General features: G+C 38.1%; 1 pseudogene; it reads right to left on the minus strand.

The window, feature by feature from the left end:
* Positions 1-12,196: 12,196 nt before the first annotated feature.
* On the minus strand, positions 12,197-21,983 carry LOC114172649 (annotated as a pseudogene).
* Between the last annotated feature and the right edge of the window lie 1,240 nt (positions 21,984-23,223).

Consider the following 23,223-nt stretch of genomic DNA (forward strand, 5'->3'; position numbering starts at 1 on the left):
ACTCCGCGAGAGATCCCCCCTCTGGAGCATATGGCATCCAACAAGCCTGATGGCCGCCTTCTTCGCCGCCTACTTTACAAGAGATCCCCCTTTGGAGCATGTGGCACCCAGCCAGCCTTATAGCCGCCTAACTCTATGCAGAATGACCCCTTCTGGAATGCGCGACCTTCAGCAAGTCTTATGGCCGCATATATTACATTGGACAACCCCTTGAAGTATACAACCCTCAACAGTCATCCTAAGCCGCCTACTCAACGCAGTCTAGATCCAGATGTAGCCATCACGACGAACAAGATGAGAACATCCACCCACAGAGACCCTCATGACCGACAACTGAGCACCGCCAACCCTTGGAGGACTCCCTAGTAATTTCCCCCTTTAGCATTGGATCCAAGAATAACCAAAAAGGGGATATTGGGCCCAAAGGCCCATCCCAGGTAGGACCTACAATTAAAAAGATATAAATAGCACACTGTTCTATGCATTGATTACGCATTAAATTATTCTGATACTCTGACATCACCAGTGCTGACTTAGGCATCGAAGTGTCTTTTGCTGGTCCCATGCTCCGCTCTTGGATTTCCTTTGGATCTAACAGAAGAACAGCCGAGATCAACCGTCCGAAGCCCTCAAGTGATTTGTCAATTACAACCTTACCTGACCAACAAAACATAGCGGCCCAGCCGCACATGGCATTCAACACCGCCATCTGATAAGTCTCTACGTCACTTCGCTTCCTCAAGACTGGGAGGCTGGTATATCCATAGGGTACACGGCCATAATCCGCAAATGAAAATTGCAAAAACGCCGCCATTTGACAAGTCTCTATGTCACTTCGTTTCGCCAAGACTGGGAGGCTGATGTCCCAGCCATACCCAAGTATACGGCCCCAAGCATATCCGTTGGCCGCCTACTCCACGAGAGATCCCCCTCTGGAGGACCTTTGCTCAAAGTTTGTGGATTACTTTTGGTAGCCTTAAATTAAGTTACAATCAACCATTAAGTAGCGGATCGTTATTAGCTTGAGTGGATCATTAATTAATAGCTTTAAGCGGGATGATATTGAAATTTATGTGTCTTTCGTAATTCTGATGGTTAAAACTCCTATATAAGTTGAACCATTTTCATCTATGAAGGCAAGCTGAGTTTTATTCAGAAAATAAACGAGTTTTATCTCATGTATCTTAGTGAGAGTGATTCTCCTAAGTTCTTGAGTGATTCAAGAATCCATGAGTTTTATCAAAGGTCCTTTATCCCTTTGTGTGTTTCAACTCTTAGGCTTATATTCCATTCTTGGAAGTGTGATCTCTATCAATTTTCGTTCCATCTTCTTTTATGTTTCCATTTTCTCGTTTTATATAATTTCTCAAATTTCTTTCTTGTTAGCATTCCAACAATGACAGATCAGTCAAACGAATCGAACCCTGTGAATTCACATTATTTGGTATTCAGAGCCTGCCTATCTAGATTTGGAATAGGAAAGCAAGTTTATTATACAAAGTGTTTAACCGAAGGCCATCCATGCTTAGTTTCATTCGATTACGGAAGCGAAAAGAATGTTGTGAGCCAAAGATTGGTGGAGAAACTCCAGTTACCAGCAACATTTCATCTAGATCAAGCATGGATCAAATTCAGAACATGGCAATGTGTGAAAGAAGTATTATGTGATATTGCTCCAATGGACTCTTGTCATCTTCTTTTGGGATGGGCATGGCTTCGTTTTAAACACTCCATCTTGATGAACGTTCCCTTTACTTGAGGCATGAGGAACATCCAAAGAAGTAGAAATTTGTGACACCAAGACAAGTCAGTAAAGATCAACGTAGGCCGAAGGAGAAAATAGAAAAAGAAGTAATATAAACTGCAAAAGGAGGGAAAATAAAGAAAAAGAAATGGAACTAGAGAAAGTTTATTCGTCAATGTTTTTTCTGCCACCGTTTGTGATGTCATTTTACAAGAACAAAAGGATAAGCATGTGAATGAAACACACCAACTTCCATGTTTAAAAAGGAAGCCTGTTCATAGTGCTTTATTATGCATCTGGTCCGTCGATAAGAAGCAAATTCGTCAAACACAATGCATGGAATTATTTATTGCTACATATCAAGGTGGGGTACTGTTGCCAAAAAATGTTATCGACGGATTGCAACCATTGAAAAGTAACAAATATCAAGTTGAATTTGATCCTAGAAGAAGAGAATTAGTTTCAACTTGTGAAAAAATAAAATTCCTTCACAAGATCATAATAAACTTACATTAAAACTAGTGTCTTAAGATTCGGGACAAATCTTCTCGAAGAAGGAGGGTGTGATGTGAATTGCATATCAGTCAAATGGAGGATGACTAATGCGTCGTGTTGATGCAGTTTCTTTTATTTAAATAAGGGCCCAATGCTTTGTAAAATTTGCTGACCAAATTGTGCTTGTGCTTAACCAATTAATGGGTTTTAGTTTTGCTTTATCTTCAAGTTGAAATAAGGGTCCATATGCCAACTTAAGAACCAACCTTTGCAAGATCAAGAGGACCTTTGCTCAAAGTTTGTGGACGACTTTTGGTAGCCTTAAATTCAGTTACAATCAACCATTAAACAGCGGATCGTTATTAGCTTGAGTGGATCATTAATTAATAGCTTTAAGCGGGATGATATTGAAATTTATGTGTCTTTTGTAATTCTGATGGTTAAAGCTCCTATATAAGTTGAACCATTTTCATCAATGAAGGCAAGCTGAGTTTTATTCAGAAAATAAACGAGTTTTATCTCATGTATCTTAGTGAGAGTGATTCTCCTAAGTTCTTGAGTGATTCAAGAATCCATGAGTTTTATCAAAGGTCCTTTATCCTTTTGTGTGTCTCAACTCTTAGGCTTTTCTTCCATTCTTGGAAGTGTGATGTTTATCAATTTCCGTTCCATCTTCTTTTATGTTTCCATTTTCTCGTTTTAAATAATTTCTCAAATTTCTTGCTTGTTAGCATTCCAACAATGATAGATCAGTCAAGCAAATCGAACCTTGTAGATTCACATCATTTGGTATTCAGAGCCTGGCTATCTAGATTTGGAATAGGAAATCAAGTTTATTATACAAAGTGTTTAACCGAAGGCCATCCATGTTTAGTTTCATTCGAATACGGAAGCGAAAAGAATGTTGTGTGCCAAAGATTGGTGGAGAAACTCCAGTTACCAACAACCTTTCATCTAGATCAAGCATGGATCAAATTCAGTACATGGCAATGTGTGAAAGAAGTATTATGTGATATTGCTCTCATGGACTCTTGTCATCTTCTTTTGGGATGGGCATGGCTTCGTTTTAAAACACTCCATCTTGATGAACGTTCCCTTTAGTTGAGGCATGAGGGACATCAAAAGAAGTAGAAATTTGTGACACCAAGACAAGTCAGTAAGGATCAACGTAGGCTGAAGGAGAAATTAGAAAAAGAAGTAATATAAACTGCAGAAGGAAGGGAAAATAAAGAAAAGGAAATGGAACTAGAGAAATTTTATTCGTCAATGTTTTTTCTTCCATAGTTTGTGATGTCATTTTACATGAACAAAAGGATAAGCATGTGAATGAAACACATCAACTTCCATGTTTAAAGAGGAAGCTTGTTCATAGTGCTTTATTATGCATTTGGTCCGTCGATAAGAAGCAAATTTGTCAAACACAATGCATGAAATTATTTATTGTTACATATCAAGGTGGGGTACTTTTGCCAAGAAATGTTATCGACGGATTGCAACCATTGGAAAGTAACAAATACCAAGTTGAATTTGATCCTGGAAAAAGAGAATTAGTTTCAACTTGTGAAAAAATAAAAGTCCTTCACAAGATCATAATAAACTTACATTAAAACTAGTGTCTTAAGATTCGGGACAAATCTTCTCGAAGAAGGAGGGTATGATGTGAATTACATATGGGTCAAATGGAGGATGACTAATGCGTCGTGTTGATGCAGTTTCTTTTATTTAGATAAGGGCACAATGCTTTGTAAAATTGGCTGACCAAATTGTGTTTGTGCTTAACCAATTAATGGGCAATAGTTTTGTTTTATCTTCAAGTTGAAATAAGGGTCCATATGCTAACTTAAGAACCAACCTTTGGAAGATCAGAGGACCTGTCCCAGCCATACCTAGGTATACGGCCCCAAGCATATCGGCTAGTCGCCTACTCCACGAGAGATCCCCCCTCTGGAGCACATGGCATCCAACATGCCTAGTGGCTGCCTACTTGACCGCCTACTCCGCGAGAGATCCCCCCTCTGGAGCATATGGCATCCAACAAGCCTGATGGCCGCCTTCTTCGCCGCCTACTTTACAAGAGATCCCCCCTTTGGAGCATGTGGCACCCAGCCAGCCTTATAGCCGCCTAACTCTATGCAGAATGACCCCTTCTGGAATGCGCGACCTTCAGCAAGTCTTATGGCCGCATATATTACATTGGACAACCCCCTTGAAGTATACAACCCTCAACAGTCATCCTAAGCCGCCTACTCAACGCAGTCTAGATCCAGATGTAGCCATCACGACGAACAAGATGAGAACATCCACCCACAGAGACCCTCATGACCGACAACTGAGCACCGCCAACCCTTGGAGGACTCCCTAGTAATTTCCCCCTTTAGCATTGGATCCAAGAATAACCAAAAAGGGGATATTGGGCCCAAAGGCCCATCCCAGGTAGGACCTACAATTAAAAAGATATAAATAGCACACTGTTCTATGCATTGATTACGCATTAAATTATTCTGATACTCTGACATCACCAGTGCTGACTTAGGCATCGAAGTGTCTTTTGCTGGTCCCATGCTCCGCTCTTGGATTTCCTTTGGATCTAACAGAAGAACAGCCGAGATCAACCGTCCGAAGCCCTCAAGTGATTTGTCAATTACAACCTTACCTGACCAACAAAACATAGCGGCCCAGCCGCACATGGCATTCAACACCGCCATCTGATAAGTCTCTACGTCACTTCGCTTCCTCAAGACTGGGAGGCTGGTATATCCATAGGGTACACGGCCATAATCCGCAAATGAAAATTGCAAAAACGCCGCCATTTGACAAGTCTCTATGTCACTTCGTTTCGCCAAGACTGGGAGGCTGATGTCCCAGCCATACCCAAGTATACGGCCCCAAGCATATCCGTTGGCCGCCTACTCCACGAGAGATCCCCCCTCTGGAGGACCTTTGCTCAAAGTTTGTGGATTACTTTTGGTAGCCTTAAATTAAGTTACAATCAACCATTAAGTAGCGGATCGTTATTAGCTTGAGTGGATCATTAATTAATAGCTTTAAGCGGGATGATATTGAAATTTATGTGTCTTTCGTAATTCTGATGGTTAAAACTCCTATATAAGTTGAACCATTTTCATCTATGAAGGCAAGCTGAGTTTTATTCAGAAAATAAACGAGTTTTATCTCATGTATCTTAGTGAGAGTGATTCTCCTAAGTTCTTGAGTGATTCAAGAATCCATGAGTTTTATCAAAGGTCCTTTATCCCTTTGTGTGTTTCAACTCTTAGGCTTATATTCCATTCTTGGAAGTGTGATCTCTATCAATTTTCGTTCCATCTTCTTTTATGTTTCCATTTTCTCGTTTTATATAATTTCTCAAATTTCTTTCTTGTTAGCATTCCAACAATGACAGATCAGTCAAACGAATCGAACCCTGTGAATTCACATTATTTGGTATTCAGAGCCTGCCTATCTAGATTTGGAATAGGAAAGCAAGTTTATTATACAAAGTGTTTAACCGAAGGCCATCCATGCTTAGTTTCATTCGATTACGGAAGCGAAAAGAATGTTGTGAGCCAAAGATTGGTGGAGAAACTCCAGTTACCAGCAACATTTCATCTAGATCAAGCATGGATCAAATTCAGAACATGGCAATGTGTGAAAGAAGTATTATGTGATATTGCTCCAATGGACTCTTGTCATCTTCTTTTGGGATGGGCATGGCTTCGTTTTAAACACTCCATCTTGATGAACGTTCCCTTTACTTGAGGCATGAGGAACATCCAAAGAAGTAGAAATTTGTGACACCAAGACAAGTCAGGAAGGATCAACGTAGGCTGAAGGAGAAAATAGAAAAAGAAAGAATAGAAAAAGAAATAATATAAACTGCAGAAGGAAGGGAAAATAAAGAAACAGAAATGGAACTAGAGAAATTTTATTCGTCAATGTTTTTTCTTCCACCGTTTGTGATGTCATTTTACAAGAATAAAAGGATAAGCATGTGAATGAAACACATCAACTTCCATGTTTAAAAAGGAAGCTTGTCCATAGTGCTATATTATGCATTTGGTCCGTCGATAAGAAGCAAATTCGTCAAACACAATGCATGGAATTATTTATTGTTACATATCAAGGTGGGGTACTGTTGCCAAAAAATGTTATCGACGGATTGCAACCATTGGAAAGTAACAAATATCAAGTTGAATTTGATCCTGGAAGAAGAGAATTAGTTTCAACTTGTGAAAAAATAAAAGTCCTTCACAAGATCATAATAAACTTACATTAAAACTAGTGTCTTAAGATTTGGGACAAATCTTCTCGAAGAAGGAGGGTGTGATAGGAATTGCATATGGGTCAAATGGAGGATGACTAATGCGTCGTGTTGATGCAGTTTCTTTTATTTAAATAAGGGCCCAATGCTTTGTAAAATTGGCTGACCAAATTGTGTTTGTGGTTAACCAATTAATGGGCTTTAGTTTTGCTTTATCTTCAAGTTGAAATAAGAGTCCATATGCCAAATTAAGAACCACCTTTTGCAAGATCAAGAGGACCTTTGCTTAAAGTTTGTGGACGAATTTTGGTAGCCTTAAATTGAGTTACAATCAACCATTAAGTAGCGGAGCGTTATTAGCTTGAGTGGATCATTAATTAATAGCTTTAAGCGGGATGATATTGAAATTTATATGTCTTTTATAATTTTTATGGTTAAAGCTCCTATATAAGTTGAACCATTTTAATCAATGAAGGCAAGCTGAGTTTTTCTTAGAAAATAAACGAGTTTTATCTCATGTATCTTAGTGAGAGTGATTCTCCTAAGTTCTTGAGTGATTCAAGAATCCATGAGTTTTATCAAAGGTCCTTTATCCCTTTGTGTGTTTCAACTCTTAGGCTTATCTTCCATTCTTGGAAGTGTGATTTCAATCAGTTTCCATTCCATCTTCTTTTATGTTTCCATTTTCTCGTTTTAAATAATTTCTCAAATTTCTTTCTTGTTAGCATTCCAGCAATGATAGATCAGTCAAACGAATCGAACACTGTGGATTCACATCATTTGGTATTCAGAGCCTGCCTATCTAGATTTGGAAAAGGAAAGCAAGTTTATTATACAAAGCGTTTAACCGAAGGCCCTCCATGTTTACTTTCATTCGATTACGGAAGCGAAAAGAATGTTGTGAGCCAAAGATTGGTGGAGAAACTCCAGTTACCAGCAACATTTCATCTAGATCAAGCATGGATCAAATTCAGAACATGGCAATGTGTGAAAGAAGTATTATGTGATATTGCTCCAATGGACTCTTGTCATCTTCTTTTGGGATGGGCATGGCTTCGTTTTAAACACTCCATCTTGATGAACGTTCCCTTTACTTGAGGCATGAGGGACATCCAAAGAAGTAGAAATTTGTGACACCAAGACAAGTCAGTAAAGATCAACGTAGGCCGAAGGAGAAAATAGAAAAAGAAGTAATATAAACTGCAAAAGGAGGGAAAATAAAGAAAAAGAAATGGAACTAGAGAAAGTTTATTCGTCAATGTTTTTTCTGCCACCGTTTGTGATGTCATTTTACAAGAATAAAAGGATAAGCATGTGAATGAAACACATCAACTTCCATGTTTAAAAAGGAAGCTTGTCCATAGTGCTATATTATGCATTTGGTCCGTCGATAAGAAGCAAATTCGTCAAACACAATGCATGGAATTATTTATTGTTACATATCAAGGTGGGGTACTGTTGCCAAAAAATGTTATCGACGGATTGCAACCATTGGAAAGTAACAAATATCAAGTTGAATTTGATCCTAGAAGAAGAGAATTAGTTTCAACTTGTGAAAAAATAGAATTCCTTCACAAGATCATAATAAACTTACATTAAAACTAGTATCTTAAGATTCGGGACAAATCTCCTCGAAGAAGGAGGGTGTGATGTGAATTGCATATCAGTCAAATGGAGGATGACTAATGCGTCGTGTTGATGCAGTTTCTTTTATTTAAATAAGGGCCCAATGCTTTGTAAAATTGGCTGACCAAATTGTGTTTGTGCTTAACCAATTAATGGGCAATAGTTTTGCTTTATCTTCAAGTTGAAATAAGGGTCCATATGCTAACATAAGAACCAACCTTTGGAAGATCAAGAGGACCTTTGCTCAAAGTTTGTGCACGACTTTTGGTAGCCTTAAATTCAGTTACAATCAACCATTAAACAGCGGATCGTTATTAGCTTGAGTGGATCATTAATTAATAGCTTTAAGCGGGATGATATTGAAATTTATGTGTCTTTTGTAATTCTGATGGTTAAAGCTCCTATATAAGTTGAACCATTTTCATCAATGAAGGCAAGCTGAGTTTTATTCAGAAAATAAACGAGTTTTATCTCATGTATCTTAGTGAGAGTGATTCTCCTAAGTTCTTGAGTGATTCAAGAATCCATGAGTTTTATCAAAGGTCCTTTATCCTTTTGTGTGTCTCAACTCTTAGGCTTTTCTTCCATTCTTGGAAGTGTGATGTTTATCAATTTCCGTTCCATCTTCTTTTATGTTTCCATTTTCTCGTTTTAAATAATTTCTCAAATTTCTTGCTTGTTAGCATTCCAACAATGATAGATCAGTCAAGCAAATCGAACCTTGTAGATTCACATCATTTGGTATTCAGAGCCTGGCTATCTAGATTTGGAATAGGAAATCAAGTTTATTATACAAAGTGTTTAACCGAAGGCCATCCATGTTTAGTTTCATTCGAATACGGAAGCGAAAAGAATGTTGTGTGCCAAAGATTGGTGGAGAAACTCCAGTTACCAACAACCTTTCATCTAGATCAAGCATGGATCAAATTCAGTACATGGCAATGTGTGAAAGAAGTATTATGTGATATTGCTCCCATGGACTCTTGTCATCTTCTTTTGGGATGGGCATGGCTTCGTTTTAAAACACTCCATCTTGATGAACGTTCCCTTTAGTTGAGGCATGAGGGACATCGAAAGAAGTAGAAATTTGTGACACCAAGACAAGTCAGTAAGGATCAACGTAGGCTGAAGGAGAAATTAGAAAAAGAAGTAATATAAACTGCAGAAGGAAGGGAAAATAAAGAAAAGGAAATGGAACTAGAGAAATTTTATTCGTCAATGTTTTTTCTTCCACAGTTTGTGATGTCATTTTACATGAACAAAAGGATAAGCATGTGAATGAAACACATCAACTTCCATGTTTAAAGAGGAAGCTTGTTCATAGTGCTTTATTATGCATTTGGTCCGTCGATAAGAAGCAAATTCGTCAAACACAATGCATGAAATTATTTATTGTTACATATCAAGGTGGGGTACTTTTGCCAAGAAATGTTATCGACGGATTGCAACCATTGGAAAGTAACAAATACCAAGTTGAATTTGATCCTAGAAAAAGAGAATTAGTTTCAACTTGTGAAAAAATAAAAGTCCTTCACAAGATCATAATAAACTTACATTAAAACTAGTGTCTTAAGATTCGGGACAAATCTTCTCGAAGAAGGAGGGTATGATGTGAATTGCATATGGGTCAAATGGAGGATGACTAATGCGTCGTGTTGATGCAGTTTCTTTTATTTAGATAAGGGCACAATGCTTTGTAAAATTGGCTGACCAAATTGTGTTTGTGCTTAACCAATTAATGGGCAATAGTTTTGCTTTATCTTCAAGTTGAAATAAGGGTCCATATGCTAACATAAGAACCAACCTTTGGAAGATCAGAGGACCTGTCCCAGCCATACCTCGGTATACGGCCCCAAGCATATCGGCTAGTCGCCTACTCCACGAGAGATCCCCCCTCTGGAGCACATGGCATCCAACATGCCTAGTGGCTGCCTACTTGACCGCCTACTCCGCGAGAGATCCCCCCTCTGGAGCATATGGCATCCAACAAGCCTGATGGCCGCCTTCTTCGCCGCCTACTTTACAAGAGATCCCCCCTTTGGAGCATGTGGCACCCAGCCAGCCTTATAGCCGCCTAACTCTATGCAGAATGACCCCTTCTGGAATGCGCGACCTTCAGCAAGTCTTATGGCCGCATATATTACATTGGACAACCCCCTTGAAGTATACAACCCTCAACAGTCATCCTAAGCCGCCTACTCAACGCAGTCTAGATCCAGATGTAGCCATCACGACGAACAAGATGAGAACATCCACCCACAGAGACCCTCATGACCGACAACCGAGCACCGCCAACCCTTGGAGGACTCCCTAGTAATTTCCCCCTTTAGCATTGGATCCAAGAATAACCAAAAAGGGGATATTGGGCCCAAAGGCCCATCCCAGGTAGGACCCACAATTAAAAAGGTATAAATAGCACACTGTTCTATGCATTGATTACGTATTAAATTATTCTGATACTCTGACATCACCAGTGCTGACTTAGGCATCGAAGTGTCTTTTGCTGGTCCCATGCTCCGCTCTTGGATTTCCTTTGGATCTAACAGAAGAACAGCCGAGATCAACCGTCCGAAGCCCTCAAGTGATTTGTCAATTACAACCTTACCTGACCAACAAAACATAGCGGCCCAGCTGCACCAGGCATTCAACACCGCCATCTGATAAGTCTCTACGTCACTTCGCTTCCTCAAGACTGGGAGGCTGGTATATCCATAGGGTACACGGCCATAATCCGCAAATGAAAATTGCAAAAACGCCGCCATTTGACAAGTCTCTATGTCACTTCGTTTCCTCAAGACTGGGAGGCTGATGTCCCAGCCATACCCAGGTATACGGCCCCAAGCATATCCGCTGGCCGCCTACTCCACGAGAGATCCCCCCTCTGGAGGACCTTTGCTCAAAGTTTGTGGATTACTTTTGGTAGCCTTAAATTAAGTTACAATCAACCATTAAGTAGCGGATCGTTATTAGCTTGAGTGGATCATTAATTAATAGCTTTAAGCGGGATGATATTGAAATTTATGTGTCTTTTGTAATTCTGATGGTTAAAACTCCTATATAAGTTGAACCATTTTCATCTATGAAGGCAAGCTGAGTTTTATTCAGAAAATAAACGAGTTTTATCTCATGTATCTTAGTGAGAGTGATTCTCCTAAGTTCTTGAGTGATTCAAGAATCCATGAGTTTAATCAAAGGTCCTTTATCCCTTTGTGTGTTTCAACTCTTAGGCTTATCTTCCATTCTTGGAAGTGTGATGTCTATCAATTTCCATTCCATCTTCTTTTATGTTTCCATTTTCTCGTTTTAAATAATTTCTCAAATATCTTGCTTGTTAGCATTCCAACAATGATAGATCAATCAAACTAATCGAACCCTGTGGATTCACATCATTTGGTATTCAGAGCCTGTCTATCTAGATTTGGAATAGGAAATGATACGATTCTATCCAGGAAAGAGTATGATCGTTTCTGAATTTGAACCCTCAAGAGGCACGACACAAATAAATCAGAGAAGAACGTGAAATAAGACAGAGATGGAGGACGCCACAATCTAGCAGATTGATAAGTCAAATGAAGATTCGCCACAAAGATGTTAATCTTTGATAAGAACCAGAGGCCTAAGCCAAGAACAAAGAGAACCCTCTCTTTAATGAAATCAAATTCAATATATCACTAAAAGTGTCTACAATAGTTATATAGGCACATGAGTTTAAGAAAACCTAAGAACCCTACAAGAAGGCCCAAACCAAAACATAAACTAATTTATAAAAGAAAACCCAAAGCCCAAAAACATAACTTATTTTCTAAAAGAAAACCCAAAGTTTAAAAATATAAATTAATTTCCTAATAACTATCCTTCAAGAGTGCTCCAAGCCATGATCTTCATATCCTTTGAATTTCCACTTGCAGTTGCTTCTAGTACCAAGAGTCTTGAATAGATGTGATTTTCCAATCTCTTGCTCCTTGCCCTTGTCATAGGTCCTTTGAATTGTAAAGGTTCATCTTCAAGTTCTTCTTGTATGGAATCTAGGGATAGTCCTCTATCATTCCCTCCTTCTTGAATCGAAGGTGTCTTCAATTTCGAACCTACATCAAATGGAGACAAGTCATTAATATGGAAACTAGAGCTTACCCCATAATCTTCAAGTAGATCAACAACATAGGCATTGTCATTGATTCTTTTAAGAACTTGAAATGGTCCATCTCCTCTTGGTAACAATTTAGATTTCCTTTTAGAAGGAAATCTCTCCTTCCTAAAGTGAACCCACACCCAATCGCCAGGTTCAAACTTGATCGGTTTCCTCCCGTGGTTTGCCTTAGAGGCTAACTTCTCCATCTTCTTTTCTATTTGGGCCTTTACCTCTTTATGCAAGTTCGTGACAAAGGTTGCTTTGGCAAGTCCATCTTTGTTAGTCATAGAATCAATATCAGGTAAAGGTAACAAATCTAATGGAGTTAAAGGATTAAAACCATATACTACCTCAAAAGGAGACATCTGAGTAGTAGAATGAACCCTATTATAAGCAAACTCCACACGAGGTAACCACTCCTCCCAAGTTTTCAAATTTTTGTTTACAAAACGTCTAAGGAGTTGCGAAAGAGTTCTATTTACCACTTTTGTCTGACCATCTGTTTGAGGATGACAAGTTGTAGAGAAGAGAAGCTTTGTACCTAACTTACCCCACAAGACCTTCCAAAAATAGCTAACAAATTTGACATCCCTATCTGAGACAATGCTTCGTGGAAGGCCATGTAATCTTACCACTTCTTTGAAAAATAAATTGGCCACATGATTGGCATCATCGCTCTTGTGGCAAGGAATGAAGTGGGCCATCTTTGAGAACCTATCAACCACAACAAAAACAAAATCTTTTCCCCCTTTGGACCTTGGGAGACCCAAAACAAAATCCATAGAAATATCGGTCCAAGGAGAGTTAGGAACAGGTAAGGGCATAAACATCCCATGATGCATAAACTTAGATTTAGCACGCTTACAAGTGATACATTTATTACAAAAAGAGTGCACATCATGTTTCATGTGAGGCCAAAAGAAATGATCATGCAATATGTCTAAGGTCTTTTGAACCCCAAAATTTCCCATTAAGCCCCCTTCATGAGCTTCTTTTACAAATAATTTCCTCATTGACCCTTTAGGCACACACAACTTTGTTCCTTTGAAAAGAAATGCATCATGCTTGAAAAAATCTTTAAAAGATCCTTTTTCACAATTTTTATAGATTTCACCAAAATCATGGTCATCCACATATAATTCCTTAAACAGTTCAAAACCAAGGATTTAGTTTCAACCATAGATAATAATGCATGCCTCCTAGATAATCCATCAGCCATAACATTTGCCTTACCTGATTTATGCTTAACAACATAAGAAAATTGTTCAATAAATTCTACCCATTTAGCATGTCTATTATTGAGTTTACCTTGGCTCTTAAGATATTTAAGGGATTCGTGATCACTATGAATTACAAATTCCTTAGGAAGCAAATAATGTTGTCAAGTATGCAAAGCTCTAACAAGGGCATATAACTCTTTGTCATAAGTGGAACAGTTTCCTACCGCCCCTTTCAACCGTTCACTGAAATAGGCTATAGGATGCCCTTCCTGCAAGAGAACACCGCCTATGCCCACATTTGAAGCATCACACTCTATCTCAAAGGATTTGTCAAAATTTGGTAAAGCTAAGATAGGTGCATGTGTGAGTTTGTATTTGAGATTATCAAAAGCATCTTGTTGTTCCTTTTCCCACTTAAACCCCACATCTTTCTTAACAAGTTCATTTAGTGGAGATGCTATGGTGCTAAAATCCTTGACAAACTTCCTATAGAAATTAGCCAAGCCATGAAAACTTCGTACCTCACTTGCATTCTTAAGGATGGGCCAGTCCCTAATGGCTTTGACTTTCTCCTCATCAACTTGTACCCCTTTTGAGCTAACTACGAACCCCAGGAAAACAACTTCATGTGTACAAAAAATGCATTTGTCCTTATTGGCATATAGTTTTTCCCGCCTCAGTACTTCTAGAACTCCCTTTACGTGGCCCATGTGTGAATCAAGTGTTTTGTTATATATCAAAATATCATCAAAATATACAACCACAAATTTACCAATGAAATTCCTCAACACATGGTTCATTAACCACATAAAGGTGCTAGGTGCATTGGTTAACCCAAAAGGCATAACCATCTGATGAAGGATTATATTGTTCCTTTTTAAGATTATTGAATATGGTGTGAGTTGATTAAGAAAGCTAAGCGAAATCCCCACTGGACATTAAGATAGCAAGCTATCTAGATGTGAAGGTTCCTTTCACAAAGCTCAAGAGAAGAAGATGATGGATTGATTCAAAATGAAAAGGAAATGGAAAGAACATAAACCATATAAAACCAAGAACAATTAAAGGAAGAAGAAAACATAAAATGGAAAGGAAAGAAATGGTAAAAATGTGAGAAGCACGCCACTACAAGGCTAGGCTAGAAGCCATGGCAACCTTGAAGATGAGTGGATGTGTGTCGCCACTTGCTATGCAAGATAAGGCTTACAAGTTTCACTCCCAAGGGAGGAAACTCTCACAAATGGTTGAGACAAAAGAGTGTTTTTACTTCAAAATGTTCAACCCTTTTACATGTCTAGGAGCACCCCTTATATAGAAGAGTTTAGGGGCCTCTAAGCAAATAAAAGATACCTAAGGATGTCTCTACAAAAACCTAACCCTAGCTTCTAGAAACTAGGTCAAATAAGGTTACAAAAATGAGAGACAAAAGAGCTAACTATGGTGTGTGCAAGGCTAATTTCGTTCTAGGACAAAAGGAGACCAAGAATGTGTCTCATATGTCTCTAGAAAGTGGCCATAGTGTGCTAAAAACAAAGGAGGCCAAAGGTACATAGGTACACTTGCTTTATGCCTTTTTCTTTATGCTTTATGCCTTTGCTTTACTCTCTCCTCCACATCATTTATGCTCCCCAATCACCATGTGCCACCTAGCATTGCTTTCTTACTCCTAATTAACCTACAAAGCAAATAAACATAGATTAGCATGTTGGCTTAAGTCAAGTCAACTATAGTCAACAAGTCAAACCTAGTCAAAGGTCAACAAGTCAACTAAAGTTGATTCAACTAAGTCAACTTAGGGAATCAAAAATAACAAGCATAAATGAAAGGGATGAAGGATTAGTGAACTTCCTTTCTAAACATGCTTAGTCTTCTTAAGCATGTGCCTCCATCCTTGATTGAGGTCAATCCTTCATCATCCTCCCCTTCTTGGAGAGAATTTGACCACAAATTCTTTAAGCCTTTGTGGATGGAACTTGACTTGATTTGGGGGAGGATTTGCGCCTCCCTTTTATGAGCTTTTGTTCCATCCTTTCTAAGGGTATTACCCCTAGCTTTGGTTAGGCCATCTTTATTTTCTAGACTACTCTTCCTCTCTTGCTTATGCTTTGGGCCTTCCTTTTTGGCTTGGGAAGAGAAGGAAGAGTGATGCACATCTTGCTTTGGAAGAATTTTTTTGTAGGCAAGTAACACCTTGGTGAAAGCTTGCCCCTTTTCTTTTTCTTCTTTATCTTTTCTTATTTTATTTCTATCCTTATTAACTTCTTGAGGTGATAGAGGTTGTAAAGTTGTCTTTTTCCCATTTTTGAAGAAAATGTATTGGTTGGTATAGCCATCATGTAAAGTTTGTTTATCAAATTGCCATGGCCTACCTAGTAAGATATGTGTGACTTCCATGGGAACAACATCACATAACACCTCATCTTTATAGCTTCCTATAGAGAAGTTAATTAGGACTTGTTTATTGACATCTATTTCTCCCTCTTTACTTATCCAAGAAAGCTTATAGGGCTTAGCATGAGGAATGGTCTCTAAGCTAAGCTTTTCCACCAACCTTGTGCTAGCTATATTGGTACTACTTCCTCCATCAATAATTAGAGAGCAAACCCATTTGTTAATTTTGCATCTAGATTGAAAAATGTTTTCTCTTTGAGTTGGCTCAAGCTCACTTTGATCTTGACCTATCATGCGCCTTAATAACATAGGGTCTTTCTCAAAAATTTTAGTTTTACTAGAGGAAGAAGATTCTTTTGAAAGAGAATGGGGAGATGAGTGTTCACTTTCAACATTATTCCTCTTCTTTAAGATCATGGTCCTTTTGGTTGGGCAATTTAAAGCAATGTGATTATAACCCAAACATTTAAAACATTTAATGGAACTTGATCTTTGAGAAGTGGAATGGTGAATGTGATTATTTGGTGACTTACTTTTACTTGGTGGTTCTTGATGAGAGTTAGAAGGGAACTTATCATGTTTCATTTTATCATTTCCCTTCCATGAGTGACTAAAGTAGTGGTTGGGTGAGTAACTCTTCCTTGCCCTTCTTTTTCTTTTCAATTGAATTTCAATCCCAAGGGCAAGTGTGAAAACATTTTCAAGAGTGGAGTACTCATACAACTCTACTTGGTCTTGTATGTCTCTCCTAAGACCACTCACAAATCTTTTTATTTTTTCTTTGTTAGTTTCTTTTATTTCAACCCTATGCATTTGAGACTCTAATTCTTTAAAGTACTCACTCACACTCATAGAACCTTGGTGAAGCCTTTGGAGCTTCAAAAGAAGTTCCTTCCTATAGGAGGGAGGAACAAATCTAGCGCGCATAAGAGTTTTAATGTCCATCCAAGAAGCCGCGGGTGGCCCTTGGTCATAATTCTTACAAACTTTATGCCACCAAGTATTGGCATACTCCAAAAATCCTAAAACTACTAGATCAACTTGTGTTTGATCCTTTACATCATTTTCATTGAAAATTTGATCAACTTTAGCTTCCCAATCAAGGAAGACTTTGGGATCACTTCCTCCATAGAACTTAGGAATCTTTGGAGTTTCCATCTCTTGTGATGGGTTGCGCCTAGAATGCCCTCTTTTCCTAGCCTCTCTTTCTTGCTCTTTAGCTTCAAGCCTTTTAATGTGCTCTTGGATTCTTAGGTCACTTTGCTCCTTGTCTTTTCTCAATTGTTCAAAGGACTCCTTCCTAGACAACTCCAAATCCCGAAGCAATCTCATCAATGTATTATTTTTGTTTGGAGTAGGTGCATTTGATGAACTTGCCATGATTCCTACAACAAAAACACTCAAATCCGAGACAAAATAAATGGATTAAAGGTTAGAAAACATGAAAACCGAGACCAAATCCAACCCAAAATTGCAACCCAAGTGTTTAGATCACTCTCCCAAAGTAACAAGGCAAGGCTAGCACTCAAAATCCACCAAAGGAGTGAAGCAAACACTTTTAAAAACTTGTTCAAAACCTTTGAAATGCAAGACAAGTGATTCGGCCACAACATCCCAAGAGTTTCAAGAAAAGAAAACTACTATGACACAACAAAGAACACCTAGTGACAAGCAAGAAAAACACAAAAACAAGAAAGTTTAACTTCTAAGGAAATTTTGTTTTAAAGACAAAACTTGAACAAGACTAAAGCAATGAAAAACACTTTTAAAGACTCTATGGAAAGCATTTGAACAAGCCAAGATTATACCTCAAATTATGCATACACCAAGAAAGATCATAACCAAGTTAAAGCATGGAACTAATTTGCCAATATCACCCAAAATCCAAGTATAAAATGTGGTAGCATAACACCTAGTAAAAATGGCCAAATGGATTCACCAAGCAACACATTAGCTCTCGGCCAAACTGTTTTTGGTCATGAAAATTATTTTTCTTTTCAAAACTAGGTACTTAAGATGATGAGAAGGATATTTTAGGGTGTCTTGAACACTTAGTTCCTTAAAAATTAGGTCAAAATCAATTTCAAGGAGCATGCTACAACAAAAGGCATAGATCTCATGCAATAGCTCAAATACTTAGAAACAAGAATAAGAAAACTCAAAGAAGCATATGACATATGACTCAAGCAAAAGTTATACACATTTAAAGACTCAACATGACATACACAAAGACATAAACATGTAGCTATCATGCATTTAAACTCATGGATTTGAGGCTCAAAGACTAAGCATCCAAAGACATGTTATCCAACCACATTTAGGAGTAAGAAGAGTAACAAAAACAGTAGCCAAAACTGCCCAACATAACCTGGAAAACGTTGATTCGCGGTGATCTTGGCAGCTCTGACCTTTGCTCACTATTTCAATCATAACTCTCTCCACAGAACTCCAAATGCATTGGTTCTTTTTTTGTTAGAAACTAGACTCACAGAGCTTTCTTTTGACATCAAGAACGTAATTTTTGGACCACTGAGCAGGTGCAGTTTAATCTTTTAAAATCGTGAACAGTTTCTGCCAGCATTGTTTTTATGTGGACCATTCAAAGATAGCTACACAAGACAAGGTTAGAACATGAAAAACACCATATTCAAGATAACCTAGGCTCTAGATACCAAATGATGAAGGATTATATTGTTCCTTTTTAAGATTATTGAATATGGTGTGAGTTGATTAAGAAAGCTAAGCGAAATCCCCACTGGACATTAAGATAGCAAGCTATCTAGATGTGAAGGTTCCTTTCACAAAGCTCAAGAGAAGAAGATGATGGATTGATTCAAAATGAAAAGGAAATGGAAAGAACATAAACCATATAAAACCAAGAACAATTAAAGGAAGAAGAAAACATAAAATGGAAAGGAAAGAAATGGTAAAAATGTGAGAAGCACGCCACTACAAGGCTAGGCTAGAAGCCATGACAACCTTGAAGATGAGTGGATGTGTGCCGCCACTTGCTATGCAAGATAAGGCTTAAAAGTATTCACTCCCAAGGGAGGAAACTCTCTCAAATGGTTGAGACACAAGAGTGTTTTTACTTCAAAATGTTCAACCCTTTTACATGTCTAGGAGCACCCCTTATATAGAAGAGTTTAGGGGCCTCTAAGCAAATAAAAGATACCTAAGGATGTCTCTACAAAAACCTAACCCTAGCTTCTAGAAACTAGGTCAAATAAGGTTACAAAAATGAGAGACAAAAGAGCTAACTATGGTGTGTGCAAGGCTAATTTCGTTCTAGGACAAAAGGAGACCAAGAATGTGTCTCATATGTCTCTAGAAAGTGGCCATAGTGTGCTAAAAACAAAGGAGACCAAAGGTACATAGGTACACTTGCTTTAGGCCTTTTTCTTTATGCTTTATGCCTTTGCTTTACTCTCTCCTCCACATCATTTATGCTCCCCAATCACCATGTGCCACCTAGCATTGCTTTCTTACTCCTAATTAACCTACAAAGCAAATAAACATAGATTAGCATGTTGGCTTAAGTCAAGTCAACTATAGTCAACAAGTCAAACCTAGTCAAAGGTCAACAAGTCAACTAAAGTTGATTCAACTAAGTCAACTTAGGGAATCAAAAATAACAAGCATAAATGAAAGGGATGAAGGATTAGTGAACTTCCTTTCTAAACATACTTAGTCTTCTTAAGCATGTGCCTCCATCCTTGATTGAGGTCAATCCTTCATCACCATCCATTCATATAAGCCAAATTTAGTTTTAAAAGCAGTTTTCCATTCATCTCTAGCTCTCATCCTTATTTGATGATAACCGCTTTTTAAATCTATTTTGGAAAAATAACAAGCCCCGTGCATTTCATCAAGCAAGTCATTAAGTCTAGGGATAGGATGGCGGTACCTTATAGTGATATTGTTGATGGCTCTACAATCACTACACATCCTCCACGATCCATCTTTCGTAGGTACCAAAATTATGGGCATAGCACAGGGACTCAAACTTTCCCGAACCCATCCTTTTTCCAAAAGTTTCTCCACTTGTTTCTGTATTTCTTTGGTTTCTTCTGGATTACTCCTATAGGCTGGCCTATTAGGAATGGATGCACCCGGAATGAGATCTATATTATGTTCAATACCCCTCTGAGGAGGTAAACCATGAGGGATGTCTTGAGGAAAGACATCATCATATTCTTTGAGAAGTTGTTCCATACCTAAAGACAAAGAAGCTTGTACAGAAGATAAACAAATATTTTTAGGCATAAGCAAATATAAGGGTTGTTTTGAAATCAACGCTCTATTGAGCTCTTTTTCTCTCAAGAAAATACTTTTATCACTCTTTACTTTTTTTCTTTCCTTTTTTTGTCTTTTTCTGGAATTTTCTCTCTTCCTTCTTTTCGCTCTTGCTCTCTTTTCACTCGCATCTTAAGTTGATCCTCACAAACCTCTCTAGGAGATAAAGGTGTTAGTGACACCTTTTGTCCCTTAAACAAGAAAGAATACTTATTGGCTAGACCATCATGGGTTACCTTTCTATCATATTGCCAAGGCCTCCCCAACAGTAAGTGACTTGCCTCCATAGGTACCACATCACATACTACCTCATCAACATATTTACCGATAGAAAAAGCAATGTTCACCTGCTTATCTACAACCAATTCTCCATCCTCACTCAACCATTGCAAAGCATAAGGACTAGGGTGTATAGATGTTACCAAACCAAGCTTCTCCACGAGCCGTTTACTTGCTACATTTGTACAACTACCTCCATCAATGATGAGGGAACACACCTTTCCCATAACCATACATCGAGAATGAAAAATATTTCTTCTCTGGGTCTCATCTTCCTTCTTATTCATACTCCCCAATAACCGCCTAACCATCAAGAGATCTCCCTCCAAAGGGGGGACTTCACACTCCTTTTCCTCCTCATCACTACTAGATGATTCAGATGATTCACCCGCGGAATGCTCACTAATGTACTCACCATTCGCCAACAACATCATAGTTCTTTTGTTGGGACATTCAGCTGCGATATGTCCTCTACCCAAACATTTAAAACATTTTATTGCACTTGAACATGAAGAATCATCATTACTAGCTTGAGAAGTTACTTTACCATTTGAGGACTCCTTCTCCTTAGATTTAGGAATGGTAGAAGTAGCTCCCTCCTTCTTATATTTCTCCTTGTCTCTCCATGAGGTGGAGGACTTCCTATAGGCACTTCTTCTCTTGAGTTGTTGTTCCACTCTGGTGGCTTGGTGAATAAGATCCTCCAAGGTTTTATAATGGTGCATTTCCACCACATCTTGAATCTCCCTACTTAATCCATTCAAGAATCTAGCCATTGTAGCCATATGTGTTTCTTCCACTTCAGCTTTCATCAAGGTGACCTCCATCTCTTGAACATACTCTTCAACACTCTTATTTCCCTGTGTAAGTCTTTGTAATTTGTTGAAGATCTCTTTTGTTATAATAAAGAGGCACAAATCTTTCCTTCATAACTACCTTTAATTGCTCCCATGTAGAAATTGGCAACCGCCTTCTTCTAACTATGTCCACGGTGATTTGATTCCACCAATTCATAGCATAGCCTTCAAACTCCAAGGAAGCCATAAGCACCTTATCATCATCTTCATAATCGTAGGAGTTGAAGATTTGGTCAAGCTTCATTTCCCATGCCAGGTAGGCTTCCAGGTCATTAGCTCCATTAAATTTAGGAATTATAATCTTCATCCACATCTTATCTCTTCGAGGTGTGTGGTTCCCGAATTCTTCTAGTCTTTGGCCTTGCCTTGGCCTAAAACCATGCTCCTCCTCATCATTATCCCTTCTAAGCATGTGGTGCCCAAATACCTCTCGTCTTTGGCCTCTCTGTGGCCTAACAACATGTTCTGCTTCATCATTATGAGAAGAATGTTCTGAATCATCATGTCTCCTTCTTCTCTCCACCCCCTCTAATCTCACGCTCACATCTTCATTAGACTTTTGGAGCTTTTCGAACTGTTGTTGATTGTGTTGTTGCATTTGATTCATTTGTAATGTGAGCTTATCAAGTGCAACCATGAGTGTCGCAGTGTTAGGTGAGACAGGATCACTATTCTGGGAAGAAGTCATGTCCTGCAAGAAAATGTTAGCAATAATAATTTTTTTTTCCCAATATATATTTCTTTCCTTTTGACTTGATCCACAATATTTTCTTTTGTATTTATCTTTTTTTTTGCAGTTCAACACAAAAACAAATTAAACAATTGATCCTTCAAACCCTTATACTCATGTAAATCAAAGTAAGGGCACTTGCAAAACCCAAACACAATAACAAATAATTTCCACGAATCAAATGTAGAAATACACAATTTAAATAGAGAACAAAAAAGACAAAAAAATACGCTAAATAAAAAAAATTCAACCAAATTGGAAACAACCTTAGGGGTTTTACTCCTTACAAAGGAAACAAACAAAATTTAAAACAAAACACAGAACAAGCAGACATTAAAAATTGTAATTTTTGTTTTGTTTCATATGACAGAAAAATAAGATAGAAGAGGAAATTCAAACCAGAACCTTGCTCTAAATACCAGATGATACGATCCTATCCAAGAAAGAGTATGATCGTTTTTGAATTTAAACCCTCAAGAGGCACGACACGAATAAATCAGAGAAGAACACTGAATAAGACAGAGATGGAGGATGCCACAATCTAGCAGATTGATAAGTCAAATGAAGATTCGCCACAAAGATGTTAATCTTTGATAAGAACCAGAGGCCTAAGCCAAGAACAAAGAGAACCCTCTCTTTAATGAAAACAAATTCAATATATCACTAAAAGTGTCTACAATAGTTTTTGGTACTTCTATATATAGGCACATGAGTTTAAGAAAACCTAAGAACCCTACAAGAAGGCCTAAACCAAAACATAAACTAATTTATAAAAGAAAGCCCAAAGCCCAAAAACATAACTTATTTTCTAAAAGAAAACCCAAAGTTTAAAAATATAAATTAATTTCCTAATAACTATCCTTCAAGAGTGCTTCAAGCCATGATCTTCATATCCTTTGAATTTCCACTTGCAGTTGCTTCTAGTACCAAGAGTCTTGAATAGGTGTGATTTTCCAATCTCTTGCTCCTTGCCCTTATCATAGGTCCTTTGAATTGTAAAGGTTCATCTTCAAGTTCTTCTTGTATGGAATCTAGGGATAGTCCTCTATCAGGAAAGGAAGTTTATTATACAAAGTGTTTAATCGAAGGCCATCCATGTTTAGTTGCATTCGATTACGGAAGCAAAAACAATGTTGTGAGCCAAAGATTGGTGGAGAAACTCCAGTTACCAACAACCTTTCATCTAGATCAAGCATGG

This window comes from Vigna unguiculata, unplaced genomic scaffold (assembly GCF_004118075.2).
Source record: "Vigna unguiculata cultivar IT97K-499-35 unplaced genomic scaffold, ASM411807v1 contig_651, whole genome shotgun sequence".
NCBI lineage: Eukaryota > Viridiplantae > Streptophyta > Magnoliopsida > Fabales > Fabaceae > Vigna > Vigna unguiculata.